The sequence below is a fragment of the Ovis canadensis genome, chromosome 2 (genome assembly GCF_042477335.2).
Source record: "Ovis canadensis isolate MfBH-ARS-UI-01 breed Bighorn chromosome 2, ARS-UI_OviCan_v2, whole genome shotgun sequence".
Classification (NCBI taxonomy): Eukaryota; Metazoa; Chordata; class Mammalia; order Artiodactyla; family Bovidae; genus Ovis; species Ovis canadensis.
In genome coordinates, this window is record NC_091246.1 from 10257091 (window position 1) to 10272501 (window position 15411).

At 46.1% G+C, this 15411-nt stretch overlaps 1 protein-coding gene across 11 annotated transcripts in view; it reads right to left on the minus strand.

The window, feature by feature from the left end:
- The window catches only part of RGS3 (regulator of G protein signaling 3), a 138436-nt gene that overhangs the window by 34333 nt on the left and 88692 nt on the right, over positions 1-15411 (minus strand). The gene's annotated exons all lie outside the window — the stretch shown is intronic.

Here is a 15411-nt window from a genome sequence, read left to right on the forward strand (position 1 = left end):
TCCCGACCGAACCATCAGCGCAGCCCAACACATATGTTTTTATTTAGCACTTTTGTGTGCCATGTCTGGACAATCAGAGGTGGACAGAGACCTTGGGGCTTCCTCCCTGCCCCAGTACAGGGGCTGAAAGGGGCATGTTACAATAGCCCAAGAGTAAGGATCACAAGCAAAGGAGATGTCCCTGTCAGAGGGACCACGGGAGTGGGAGGATGGGGGGCAGCAGGCGAGGGTCCCCTGTTCAGGTTCCAGCTCCAGCCCTGGCTGTCCAGACATGACTGAGCAAGTCCATACCCATCTCTGAGCCTGGGTCTCCTCATCTGTGAAATGGGACTGACAACCTTTGACCTGCCCACTTGTGGGGTTATTAGAGGATTCAATGATTGTGGGGCAGGGACTCTTCTGAGAGTCTGGCCTTCATTAATTCATTTAATCCTCGTCGACACCTCATGAGGCAGGTGCTAGTATTACCCTATTTACAAAGGACCCAAGGTGGGGAATAGTAGTGGAAGCTGCCCACAGCTTGTTTGAAGACCAGTAAGATTTGCAGGAGCTTCCCAGGTGGCGCTAGTGGTAAAGAACCCACCTGCCAATGCAGGATACATAAGAGACATGGGTTCAATCCCTGGGTTAGGAAGATCCCCTGGCGAAGGGAATGGCTACCCACACCAGTATTCTTGCCTGGAGAATCCCATGGACAGAGGATTCTGACCGGCTATGGTCTGTGGGGTTCACAAAGAGTCGGATAGGACTGAGTGCTTAAGCACAGCACAGATCCAACTCCAGGATGCCCACTCGGAACCACTGCAGGAAGCTGCCTTGCCAGCGCAAAGCTATTTGGTGGTGAGGCTATAGCTGCTGCAGACGCTTGTCTGATGTCCTCAAACACACCATGGACTGTGCCTGAGGCTCCAGTCAGGGATGTCTGTTCCACAGCCAATTCCAACCCGAGCACGCTAACCAGCCTCATGGCCAGCTCCCTGGATGTCAGCCCAGAAAACAGAGCAGGAGCCCCGTCCTCTTTTCCACCTCGGCCACCCTGGGCCGAAGCGCTCTCCCTCTGCCTCCTGCTCCCCCTAAATGAATCTCAGTGCCCCTGAATGTCTGCCTCTGCCTGCCTCGCGGCCCCTGTCTCCCACTCTCTAATCCTGTCTCTCTCACATTTTACCAGCATACTCATGCATGCTGACATAAGAAAACATCCTTTATTAGGGTCAACTCCAAACAGCCCTCACCTGAGCTGGGCACTTACACTCCCCCATGAACACTTCGTCTTGTCCCTGGGGGCTGAGCCAAGGCAGTCCTTGCAGGCCCCAGGAACCTTCCAGATTGAAAGACTATCATTTGCCAGGTTCCTGGGAAGCAGGGCCCACTCCTGTCCTGGAAAACCAAGGAGGTGAGTCTTAGGAGATGGCCAGTTCTAATGGGTGACTGACAGTTCCCAAGGGGGAATTTCTGGCGCTTGGGATAGGATTTCTCAGTGTGGAGAGCCTGAATATAAGGTCTTCCTTGAGATGAGAGGAGTCCCTGAGTTCAGCTGAGTCTTCACTTCTCAATCAACATAAAGTTTCAAGCGCCAGCTACAGGCCGGGCTCTGTGCTGGGCCATGGGGCTGGGGTGGAGAACTGGCAGACCAGGACCCTGTCCTCACCAAGCCAGAGGACATCCGGCGCACAGTCAGACTAGCAAGCACATCATCAGACACTGTGTCAGAGCCGCCCTGCCAACCCAGGGCTCTGAGTTGGGAACAGATCCAGGATGCATCCATCAGTGCTCTGGACCACTAGCATGATGATGAAAGGGCACAGCAGGAAAGTGCTCTGAGGCCCAGGAGGAGGCCAGGCCGGCCTGGGAGAGCACCTAGTGCCTGAGGAGCCCAGGGGACCACTGCCCTCTGCCCCCTCACAGGTCCAGAGCCACAGAGCACACGGCCCCTCGCTGTGTGCAGCCTGGGCAGAATGACACAGCCACTGTTAGTCAGGCCGCCTAAACCAGAAGGGCCCCTGGAGGCCCTTCATTCCTATTCCCTTTTTACAGCCAGTGAAGCTGAGGCTCAGAGAGGGTGAGTGACTTTCCCAAGGAAACAGAGCGAGTGAGTGACAGGGCCAGGACCAGAGCTCGCCAACTCCCAGCCCAGCGCTTCTCCTGTCGCATCCTAGTGCCTCTCAGTTCGATTCAGCCGTTCAGTCGTGTCCGACTCTTTGTGACCCCACGAGCCACAGCACGCCAGGCCTTCCTGTCCATCACCAACTCCCGGAGTCTACCTAAACCCATGTCCATTGAGTCAGTGATGCCATCTAACCATCTCATCCTCTGTCATCCCCTTCTCCTCCTGCCTTTAATCTTTCCCAGCATCAGGGTCTTTGCAAATGAGTCAGTTCTTCGCACCAGGTGGCCAAAGTATTGGAGTTTCAGCTTCAACATCAGTCCTTCCAATGAACACCCAGGACTTACCTCCAGACTGGTTGGATCTCTTTGCAGTCCAAGGGACTCTCAAGAGTCTTCTCCAACACCACAGTTCAAAAGCATCAATTCTTCTGTGCTTAGCTTTCTTTATAGTCCAACTCTCACATCCATACATGACTACTGGAACCCTCAGATCTACATAAATGATGGTGCTGTTCAGGAAAGGAGGATCTAGGGAACATTGAGATCCAGGTGGCCCACAGGGTCAGCACCTGGGCCCTCAGAGCCTGGGCCCCATTCACTGACCTCCATATTTTATTTAACAAACACCTACTTGACACTTAGGTTGTGTCAGCACTGCGCAAAGCACTTCCCGATTACTGACTCACGAAACCTCCATAACCCTATTAGCTATGATGTCTAGTGTCCCCATTTAGTTGTTTAGGTGTTTAGTCACATTCAACTCTGTTGCAACCTCATGGACTGTAGCCCGCCAGGCTCCTCTGTCCATGGGGATTCTCCAGGCAAGAATACTAGAGTGGGTTGCCATGCCCTCCTCCAAGGGATCTTCCCGAACCAGGAACGGAACCTGTGTCTCCTGAATTGGCGGGCAGATTCTTTACCACTAAGCTACCCAGGAAGCTCATCCCCGTCTTACAGAGAGGTAAACAAAGCCAAAGAGATGATTAAACCTGTTTAAGGTCATCAGTAGGTACAGAGCCACGGATGGAACCCAATCCGGAACAGAGCCCTCCGGCTGTGTACCGAGAAGCCTGCTGGCTACACAGCCCAACCATAAAGGCAAACATCTCACTGTTCAGACAAGCTGGCAGCAGCTTCCAGGGCTAGGACCAGGGAGGGTTAGCAGGGAGCTAGTGAATGTGCACCTCCCATTTTAAGAGGGGCGGCACCCACAGGCTCCAGGGAGGCCCCCTGGGAGGCGCAGCAGCAGCGGGATACGGCCCATATGCCCTGGCCAAGCCGCGGCCCTGCAGTCGGACCACAGCATGGCTCCCTCCCTCTGTTTTCCCTCACTGCCTTCACTGTGTTAAGCCTGGGACATCTGGAACTGTGTTTGCAAGACCCTGTCCTGAGCCTCAGGCAGATGGAAACCCACCCACCTTCCTTCCCCACACAGCCTCCACCTGGGGGAAATGGGGCCTTGGCAATACCTTCCTCAAAAAAACACAAAAAATAAGAGGGTACCTGCCGAAGGCTATTTAATGAGCTTTCCCGTCCTGGCTTCTGATGCAAAGTCCACTGGGATTTTATTCCAGGGTGGGGAGGAGAGTGATGTCACTCGGCAGAAACAGGGCACCAAGCCAAGGGAGGCGGGGTCCCAGGAATTTCAGAGCGGGTGACAGACAAAGACCACCCCCAGTCCCCACCGGCAGAGGCTCAGGCTTTTCATTCCTTGGACAATGAAGGGGCCAGGCCTGTGTCATGGGTGACGGGGGTAGTGGGAGCCAGGGCCCCCACACAGAGGCCCCGCTTTCTACAGAACCCTGGCCTCCTCCAGCCTGGGACAGAAGAGACTGATGGCCCTGGGCTGCCCTGGGCAACTGTGGAATATCTGTAAACGCCCCTCCAGTCCAAGCTCTGAATTTGTTCACCCACTTAGGGAGTTCTGGGCCTTTAACTCACTGGGTCTCAGAGCCTTGCTTTGGGCATCTACAAGTCTCCATGCACAAAGGCCATCCCCACAGAAGAGTGGGCCAAGAGACACTTACTGATTATTTCAGTAACTACTGAATCCTTGTCATGTGCTTGGAACTATAGGCACAGACAGAGAAGCAGCCTGCTCCTGGGCTCTGACTCAGAGGGTGGGCGGTGACTTAGGTGCTGAGACTTCAAACAGGAACTCTTCTGCCGTGTTCTGGCCTCTCTGGCCCTAACACCAGGGCAGAGGACACACGCTTCTACCGCTTGCTAAGGGCATGCTCCTGGCTCTTTCTGGGGGCACTTGCCTTATTCTTGGGGGCACACGCTGCAAGTAGGGGGCTGGGGCAGGACAGAGCAAGCATCCATTCTCAGGTTCAAATCCAAAGGGAGTTCTGGACTGTAGTCTGCAGAACCCAGGGCAGGTCCCTTCCCTGTTATGGGTCTCAGTCTTCCATCCCTAAAAAGAGGCTGGAGATGGGGGTCCAGTAGGCCCCTGGGTCTACTCCTCCCCTTCAAAGTCAGTCCCAGGCTCCACAAGTTCCTCCCTAAAGGATTAGGTTCCAGCAGTGGTATTTATAAAGAGCACAGACTTTGCAAACTCCCAAAATTTGAGTGTGAGTCATCTTGGGCAAGTCACTTTAATGTCTGTGAGCCTCAGATTCCTAATCTGTAAAATGGGGCTATTACTGCCAGCCTCAGTGGGCCCTGTGGGAGAACAAGTGAGGTAGTGCTCGTGAATGCCTGGCACTCAATAAATAAGAGCTATCGCTACTGTCGTATTATCATTACTGCTATCGCCTGGAGAATCCCATGGACGGAGGAGTTTGGTGGGCTACAGTCCACGGGGTCGCAAAGAGTCAGACACGACTGAGTGACTTTTTCACTTTCACTTTCATCATCTATCAAAGGACAGAACTGATTTGGAGTGGGTTGGTGAAGAGAGTAATGTAAAATGCGAAAATAGCTGTTGAGGGTCAGATAGGTGAAGGCCTAACATGGGGCTTGGTTCGACTAACAGCTGATAATCACTAACGTTTATTGAGCAACAAGCTATCATTATTCCCAACCTACAGATGGGAAAACTAAAGGCAGAAAGGTTTCATGGCAAAAGCACGGCAAAAATGGCAGCATGGCGCCAGGGTGTACGCTCTTAAGCTGTGTGTCCTGCCCTGACTCGTGTTCCCCAAATGTCTCTGCTCTTGCTGTCGGGCTCTTCCTCAGGAGCGTCAGGCAGCAAGGTCAATCTCCAGTTTGTTCATGGGAACTGCATCTCCCAACCACAGCGAGGGGGAAGCCCACGTGCAGCAAAAGCCAGGAGTCCAAAGTCTCCCAGCAGAGCTGGTCCTTAGAACTATGGCCGGCCGGCTTCTGCCTCCAGCCCACGGCACGCGTGACAAGTCACCTCAGCGGCATCAGCCTGACCTTGGGTGGCTACAGCGGCGCCAAAAGCCACCACTATCTTCTTTCCTGGCTCCAGTCCAACCAGCCACTCGTCCGCCTGGGATTTCAGGCTTTGGGGAGGAATCCTCGACCCACTGGGCTTGCGCCAGCTCCAGGGTCAGGCCATCTTGACCACTGGAGTTCCTGGGAAGTGTTTGGCACAGACTTAGAGGCCAACTCTGTGACCCTGGCTGCTGCTGCTGCTAAGTCGCTTCAGTCGTGTCCGACTCTGTGCGACCCCCTAGACGGCAGCCCACAAGGCTCCCGCATCCCTGGGATTCTCCAGGCAAGCACCCTGGAGTGGGTAGCCATTTCCTTCTCCAATGCATGAAAGTGAAAAGTGAAAGAGAAGTCGTTCAGTCGTGTCCGACTCTTAGTGACCCCATGGACTGCAGCCCACCAGGCTCCTCCGTCCATGGGATTTTCCAGGCAAGAGTATTAGAGTGGGGTGCCATCACCTTCTCTGGACCTTGGCTGCTAAACATCGTTAATCCCTGGACTCCCCCAAGTTAAGCGCTTGCTTGGACTGTTAGGCCTAAAGCCAAATTACCAAAACAGAGGGTCAGCAGTTGTAAGACTGGCCTGAAATGCTGGCTTTGCTGCTGTTTAATGCAAGACCTGGGGCAAGGTCAGTCCCCTCTTTGGGCCTCAATTTCCCTGTCTCTAAAATGGGTACAGGGGTTGAATGCAATCAGATCCACCCAGCATGCAGTCTGCAGAATGCACTGGTCCATGAGCTGCTTGTTACTGGTTTATAATAAGATAAGCAACAAAGTCAACAGTGTTTGGAAACTTCTGTAGTAACTTGACATGGCTGTGACATCCAAGTACAAGACCGTAGACTGGCCAGATTAAAGAGGTACAAAGCCGGGTTCAGTGCTGTCAAACCCAGGAGAGATCCTACTCAGTGCACGTTTTAACTAAGTACAAGGCTCTTCACTGCAGGTGATTTAAGAAGCCCTGGTGGAAGTGATGCTCTTTCTATGAGAACTCACTAACTAGGCCTCTATAATAGCACTCACACCTGCAGGGGACTCACCATCCGGCCACCTGAGCAGTTTCCTCTCTGGGGCTCCCAGCTCAGAGAACGGAACCACCAATCGCCTATTTGCCTAAACCAGATGCATGGGCATCATCCCTCTCCCAAACTCTCTCTGCACCCGACGATCCCGCCTCCTCCACACCATGCAGAGCTCTCATCTCTCCTCACCCCTGCTGCCTACCAGCACCTCTTCCCACGGTGAGGGCCACAGACTCCTCACTGCTCCCAGTCTCTCACCTTGCCGTCGTCCACACCATTCTCCGCAACGAGGCTGCAAGCTTTCCATGACACACGTCGAACACACAGCTCCCAGTGTCCTAGGATAAAGCTCAGACCCCTTACACAGCCTCTCAGGCCCCTCCAGCCTCATCCTCACCTCCAGCTCCATTCCCCTCCCTCACGCTTTCAGGCACGCTGGTCTGCCTTACGGTCCTCCCCAGGATGATCTTGCCTCCACCTCCCTCCTGCCCCTTGCCTCATGTTCCTGACCACCCGCACTGGGCCTTTTGCTATAAATGTCATCTTTTTCTTATACATTTTTCATATTTGGTTGGTGCCTCTCTTTTCTCCAGTTGTCCTCCACCACATCAGACTATGAACTAGCTCTATGGATATGAGGACTCTGTTGTCTGATGAACTATAAAGCAAAGGACATCTGGGACTCTGCCTGACCAGCTTCCAACTGCCCTTCTTTACCATCTGAGAAACTACCTGTCCTTCCCTCACTCTCAAAACAAGTGATTCACATGAAACTGACCCACCTCCCACTCCAGAACTGACTCAGCTCTTGGTCAAGCACTTTATCCCATCCTATAGTCTTCAGCAACTGGGATAGGCACATGATCCAGCTTGAACCGCTAAGACTCAGACCCAGGAACACTGTTGAAATGATCGAGGGCATCACACTGTAAGGCCATCACCCTGGTACTTCCGGCAACTATCTGCCCTCACTAAGGGAGTGAGCCAGCACATAAACAGGTAGAGCCCAGAGACAGAGTGAAGAATGCCAGTTCTGGTGATATTGCTCAAGGTCCTGAATCCAGCTATGCCTGAAGGCTACCCTCCTAAACCCAGTAAATTCTGTTTCCGGGCTGAAGCTAATTTGAGTTGGGTTCTTGTCACTGGCAACTGGAAGATTCTTGACTAACGTGTGCTGAGTCACCAGTATTTACCACAGTGTCTGACATACAACAGCTACTCTGAAATTATTTTTCATTCATGCAGTCATTCAACAAACATTCAGCAGTGAAACAGTGACCTGGTTTGCCCTATAGGAAGGGTCATCTTGGCTGCCGTTTAGAGAGGTGACTAAGGGGAGAGGAATAGGAACTGGAAGATCCCCTACTACCATGCGGTAGTCCCAGGGACAGAGATGAGACCTAAATAGCGCGGCTGAACAGAGGGAAGGGTGTGGACAGGCAGAGTCTCAGCTCCGAATTCACTGGAGAACCTCTGGTGATCTGGTGTGGACAGGAAGAGTCTCAGCTCTGAATTCACTGGAGAACCTCTGGTGATCTGGGCTCCTCTCTGGCGCTCAGTTCCCCGGTTTCTTTCAACTCCATCATTCTAGCACCCCTATGCTATCTCCCACTGCCGATGGAGTCCCTCTCTGTCAACACTCAAATTTTCACTGAAGGCTGTTGAGGTCAGTGTCAGGGGCAAGTCCAGAGGCTGGTTTTGACAGGGAGAGAACACAGCGTAGTAGCTAAGAACACAGGTTCTGAAGCCAGATGCCTAGGTTTGGATCATGGTCTACACCTCCCAGCTGTGAGACTGTGTATACAGTCCATTTAACCTCTCTGTTCCTTTGTTTCTTCATCTGTAAAATGGAAATAATGACAACAGTGTTAAGCAGATTAATATTATAGCAGAAGGAAAGCACATCTGATAACTATTAGGTGGTATTATTATTATTTGCAATAAGAAATCCAGAAAGAGAAAATTTTTAAACATAGAAAATACAGACTTCCCTGGTGTTCCAGTGGCTGCCAATGCATGGGGCCTGGGTTCAATCCCTGGTCGGGGAACTAGATCCCACATACTGCAACTAAGAGTTCTCATGCGACAACTAAAAGATCCTGCATGTCGCAACTGAGACCAGATGCAGACAAATAAATATTAATAAATAAAATAAGTAAATATATTTTTAAAAAACCTAGAAAATAAATTATTCCAAAGATTAGTAGAAAATTTCCCTGCACTAAGAAAAGACTTGGGCCTTTCAGCTGAAAGGACTTACCTAGTGAGTACCAGGAAAAATTACCTAAAAGAGGACAAACAGCTAGAAATAATCTGGTGAAGTTTCTAAATTCCAAAGAGCAGAAAGAGAAATCCTGCTTGCTTCCATAAAGAGACTTCAGAGATTCAAGTGAGTACTGCACTTCTTACAACACCAAATTCAGAGACAATAGAGCCCTTCTCTCAGGTTCTAGGGAAAGACTGTTAACATAGAATTCACTACTCAGGAAAAGATGACTCAAACAGGAGGGCAAATATTTTCAGACTTAACAAAGACTAAGAAGGTATGCCACCCACAGATCTTTTCTGAAGAATTTATCCAAGAAAGCTCTCCAGACCAAAATGAATCAAAATCCAGAAGTCAAGAATAAGATGCTGTCGGATACAAGAGACCAGCAAGCAATGAAGCCAGAAGCATTTAGACATTTAACTACGTATAACTTTGGCCACCTCATGCAAAGAGCTGACTCATTGGAAAAGACTCTGATGCTGGGAGGGATTGGGGGCAGGAGGAGAAGGGGACGACAGAGGATGAGATGGCTGGATGGCATCACGGACTCGATGGATGTGAGTTTGAGTGAACTCCGGGAGTTGGTGATGCACAGGGAGGCCTGGTATGCAGCAATTCATGGGGTCGCAAAGAGTTGGACACGACTGAGCGACTGAACTGAACTGAATGTAACTGAGAAGTTAAATGCAATCTTAAGTAAATGATTTCTAAAATGTAATAGAACAAATGTTTAAGAATAGTAACAATCAGAAAGTATAATTTCAGGTGATTTCAGCAATACTTAGGAGTCATGGAGAAGAAAAGCAAAGAATGGGTCAGCTAACGTGCCAGCTGACGTGGGTTGTAGGACATGAGGGCACACTCTGGTAGATCTGATGTCATTCTCGGTAGTAAAACATGTTTGTGAAAAAGATTTGGGTAAAATTACCCAAGGAGCCTGGCATGCTCAGTCCGTGGGGTCACAAAGAGTCGGTCATGCCTGAGTGACTAATGCAACAACATATAACTTCCAAGGAAATTTTACAGAAGAATAATGAAAGGTTAAAAAGTGAAAGCGTTAGTCACTCAGGCATGTCCAACTCTTTGCAGCCCCATGGACTGAAGCCTTCCAGGCTCTTCTGTCCATGGAATTCTCCAGGCAAAAGTACTGGAGTGGGTAGCCATTCCTTTCTCCAGGGTACCTTCCTGACCCAGGAATTGAACCTGGAAATGGCAACCCACTCCGGTACTCTTGCCTAGAAAATTCCATGCATGGAGAAGCCTGGTGGGCTACAGTCCATGGGGTCACAAAGAGTCAGATACGACTGAGTGACTTCACGACGACTTCCTGCATTGCAGGCAGATTCTTTACCACCTGAGTCACCAGGAAAGCCCAGTGAGCTGTTAGCCTTGGGATATTTAACACTACTAAAACATATTATGAAGCTACAGTGATGAAGTTTCAATCTGTTGCAGGAATAGACGGATTAATGAGGGAAACAAGAATTTAGAAATCAGCCCACTAATGTGTGGACATTCGGTCTATGATAAGTGAGTAAAGGAAGAATTACTTAAAACCAGGTTTGAAAAAACTGGTCAACTCTGGGGGAAAAAAATTAATAAGAGTTCCATCCGAAACCATGTACTAGATTAAGTGCAAATGAATTAAAATATGAAGGTGAAACGTAAAAGGTTAAAAGTACTTGAAAAAGATATAGGAGAATATTCGTTATTATTTTGGAGAGGAAAGGCCTCAGCAAGCACAGCCCCCTATGATCAAAAAACAGAGCTGACTACAAAAATGCTTGATTATTTAAAAATGTTAACTTCTGAATGACAAAAAAAGAGTATAAATAAAGTTAAAAGACAAATGATAAACTGGAAAAAATATCTGTAACCCACATAATAAGCACATGGTTAATATTCTAATATCATAAATAAAACAACTGCCCCAGTAGAAAACTGGGGAAATTATATTAACTGATGGGCCAAAGAAGAAGAAATATGAAAGACAAATAAATATAAAGAGAAGCCCAACCTCACTAATAATCAAATAATTGCAAATTAAAATCGCTAGTGGTAAAGGATCCGCCTGCCAATGTAGGAGACATAAGAGGTGCGGGTTCGATCAGTGGGTTGGGGAAGATCCCCTGGAGGAGGGTATGGCAACACACTCCAGTATTCTCGCCTGGAGAATCCCCATGGACAGAGGAGCCTGGTGGGCTACAGTCCAAGGGGTTGCAGAGAGTCAGATACGACTGAAGTGACTTAGCATACAAAATAAAATATAAATTTTCCCTTCTCATACCAACAAAGAATTAACAAGCAGTGACATTCAACAGTCACCGTCATTCACTATTAGGTAAACTGTACTACGGATGTACTTAACTTCCCTGTTTCGTTGTTTTCTCATCTATGAAAGTGAAGGTGTTAGTTGCTCAGTGGGAATAACAACAATAATGGTGGGGAGATCACACATTTAAACAGAAGAAAGGCATTTGTAGAGCACTCTGGGAGTGTGCTTTTCTCTACCCTACAGAAAAGTGCAGTAAGATGTAACGAACAGGACATTCTCAGAATATTTACTGCAGCAACGCTCATAATGTCAAAACATCGGAAACAAGCTGATCACACATCAATATGGGAGCAATTAAATAAATTATGCTCTATTGGCTACAAAAAAGAAAGGAGACTTCTAATACTGATGTGAAAGATTTATGCTTCCCAGGTGGTGCTAGTGGTAAAGAACCTGCCTGCTAATGCAGGAGGCACAATGAGACTTGGGTTTGATCCCTGGGTGGAGAAGATCCCCTGGAGGAAGATATGGCAACCCACTCCAGTATTCTTGCCTGGAGAATCCCATGGATGGAGGAGCCTGGCAGGCTACAGTCCATGGGGTCGCAAAAGAGTCGGACATGACTGAAGCCATTTAGCATGTACACACATTAAGCTTTAAAAAATGAGTTACAGAAACTTTTGTATGATACCATCTAGTAAAAATAAAATAGCATATGTCTACATATGCATATGAAAAATATTTGAAGGAACACAGAAAACTTGTAGCAGTAGCTATCAATTGGGAGATTTTCTTTATTTTACTCAGCTCAGTAATGTTTAGGATTTATCTGTACTAAGTATTATACAAGTATATCATCAGGGAACATATATAAACATTCCCATTTGTAATATATAAATAAATACATGATTTCAATTTCATCAAATAAGTTTAACGACAAATGTACAAAACCAACATGGAAATTTTTTTTCCCAAAACTTTTCTTTTGAAACTTTAAAAGAAGATTTGCATAAACAAAGAGCCGTAATCTGCTTCTTGGATGGGAAAATAGTATTTTACAGACTTCAATAACCTCCTTTTTGACATTTGTTTTTTCTGATGTGACTTTTTAAATTTTTTTATTAAAATAGAATTGATTTAAATGGTGTGCTAGTTTGAGGTGTACAGCAAAATGATTCAGTTTTATATATGTGAGTGTATGTATATGTGTGTATATATATATATATATATATATGCTTTTTTAGACTCCTTCCATTTTAGGTTATTATAAGATATTAAGTAAGGCGTTATATGGTAGATCCTTGCTGGCTATGTATTTTATCTATTTTAATATTTTAAAATATATTTTAATATACATATATGTGTATTTAATGTGTGTTTATTTTACTCCTAAATTTGATGTGTATTTTAAAATATAATTACAATATAATCTCAAGGAGATGTGGGGGGAGACACAGGGAGGAGGTGGGGACTGAACAAAATTACACTGAATTTCATTTGAAAGGATAAATATGTGACAAAAGGATTTTTTAAAGAAGAGCAATGAGAGGATACTTATCCTAACATAATATACAAGCATTGCAGCAAACCACTGCTTGGAAAAAATGAAAAATGTTCTTGCTCATACTATATACCAAAGTAAATTCCAAGTAGACTAAGTGCTAAAAGTTGAAAAATAAACCGTAAATTTCAAATGTGGGGGGAAGTGAATGTTGTATAATCCTGAGCCTGAGATGGATACCACAAAACTAAAGGCAGAAAAATTTTTTTAATTTATGTATATGATATTAGTCATCAGAAAAACACAATTCAAAACCACTATGAGATACAATTTCACACCCACTAGGATGGCTATGATTTAAAACACAGGAAAATAAGAAATGTTAGAGAAGATGTGGAGAAATCCTTCTATGCTGATGGTGGGAAGGCAAAATCATGAAGCCACTTCAGAAAGGTCTAGCAGTTCCTTAGAGTTAAACACAGAGTCACCATCTGATCCAGGGACTCCACTCCAAGGTACACAGGTGAAATAAATGAAAATACACATCCCCACAAAAACTTCTACACAACCACTTATGGCAGCATTATTCATAATAGCCCAAAGGTGGAAATAATCCAACTGTTCATCAACAGATGACTGAATAAATAAAATGTGATACAGCCGTATAACAGAATGTTATTCCATCATTAAGAGGAGTAAAGTCCTGATACACGCTACAACATGGGTAAGCCTTGAAAACCTCATGCTACATGAAGAAAGCCAGGCACAAAAGACCTAATATTACATGGTCCCATTTGTAGGAAATTTCCAGAATGAATCTGCTGCTGCTGCTGCTGCTAAGTCGCTTCCGTCGTGTCCAACTCTGTGCAACCTCAGAGACAGAAAGCAGATGAGCGGTTGCATAGGGATGGGGGAGATGGGGGAATGGGTGGGTGACAACCAAAGGGTATGGTTTCTTTTGGAAATAATGAAAATGTCCTAAAGTTGACTGTGGTGGTGGTTGCTCCAGTCTGTGACTATCCAAAAAGACCATAGAGTTGTACACTTCAAATGGATGAATTGTATGATATGTGAATAATACCTCAATAAAGCTGGTACAAAGCAGTTTACAGACATGACTACCTATAAAGCAGTTTGAAACATCTATAGTTTTAAAATAATAAAAAAGGATAACATACAAATATCCTCCTTATATAAAGAGCTCTTGTGAGTTAATAAACTATAAACAGCCCAACAGAAAAATGGGCAAAAGATTTGAACAAGCCACTCACAAAAGAGGTAGTGTAAATAACTAACAAGGCATATAAATATTCAACATCTCGAGTAATCAAAGAAAGGAACGTGCTAAGAAATGTAACAAGGCACATTGTTGGTGAGTGTGTGGGGAGAATGGGCTCCTGCCCAGACTATCTCAATTTGCTTGGGTTTCCCAGGAAGCTAGAATATCCATGTTAAAAAAGAACAGTCTAGGGTTAAGCAGGATTCATTGCTCAATCTGAAGTGGGATTATAAATCAGTACATTCATTCTGGAGAGTCATTTGGCAATAGGTATCAAGAACCTTCTTTACAGATACATATCCTGTCTCCTGGAAATTCTACTACCAGGAGTTTATTCTAACAAAACGTTCATTCATCAACAAGTATCTGTAGGGGGTCAGAGACGTACACTGACTACTGAGCTAAATCTACAGATTTTTATCTCAGGTTTTTATAACAATGAAATATTCAGTTCAGTTCAGTCGTTCAGTCGTGTCCGAGTCTTTGCGACCCCATGAATTGCAGCACGCCAGGCCTCCCCATCCGTCACCTACTGGCAACAAGCTAAACTATGTAGACCTGATGGAGATTTTTTAAAAACAAAACCTGTTTCATCTACACAATGAAATACTCTGTAGGCACTAAAAATGATGTTGTAGAAGAACATTTATTGATGTTACACTGCTAAATGGGAAAAAAAAAAACAAGTCAGAAAATTGTGTGCACTAGCTATGCTAATTTGCAAATAAGATATATGTGTGTATAAACAAATGCCCGACAGGATACATACACTCTAAAATGTTAACAGTGTTTATCTCTGGGTGTTGGGATTAAGGGTGAACTTCATTTTCTTCTCCTTGTTCAACTGTACTAAATATTTTCTTCATAGTAAACATGAATTACTTTTGTAACAATACAACAAAAGTCAACTGCATTTAACAAAAAATCCCCACACTTGCCATGCCCCCATGGATGAAGGACCCAATGAAGGGGGTTGCAGAGTCAAGCACACATTTACACTTGACCTAGCAACGACAGCTACTGTTACTAAGTACAGTTGTCCCTCAGTATCCATGGAACCCCAGCTGATACCAAAATCCAGGAAAGCAAGTCCCTTATACAAAATGGCATAGTATCAATATTTGCATAGAACCTACACATATCCTGGTGGCTCAGACGGTAAAGCGTCTGTCTACAATGCGGGAGACCTGGGTTCTATCCCTGGGTCGGGAAGATCCGCTGGAGAAGGAAATGGCAATCCACTCCAGTACTATTGCCTGGAAAACCCCATGGACAGAGGAGCCTGGTAGGCTACAGTCCATGGGGTCACAAAGAGTCGGACACGACTAAGCGACTTCACTTTCACTTTACACATATCCTCCCACATACTTTAAATCATCTTTAGATTATTTAAAATACTAAGTGATTAGGTGAAACTCATTCAGTTGTGTATGACTTTTTGTGACCCCATGTACTGTAGCCCCTGTAAATGCCATGTAAATCATTTTAAATGCAATGGAAATATTGTGTAAATGGGACTTCCCAGGTGGTGCTAGTGATTTAAAAAAAAAAAAAACAAAAA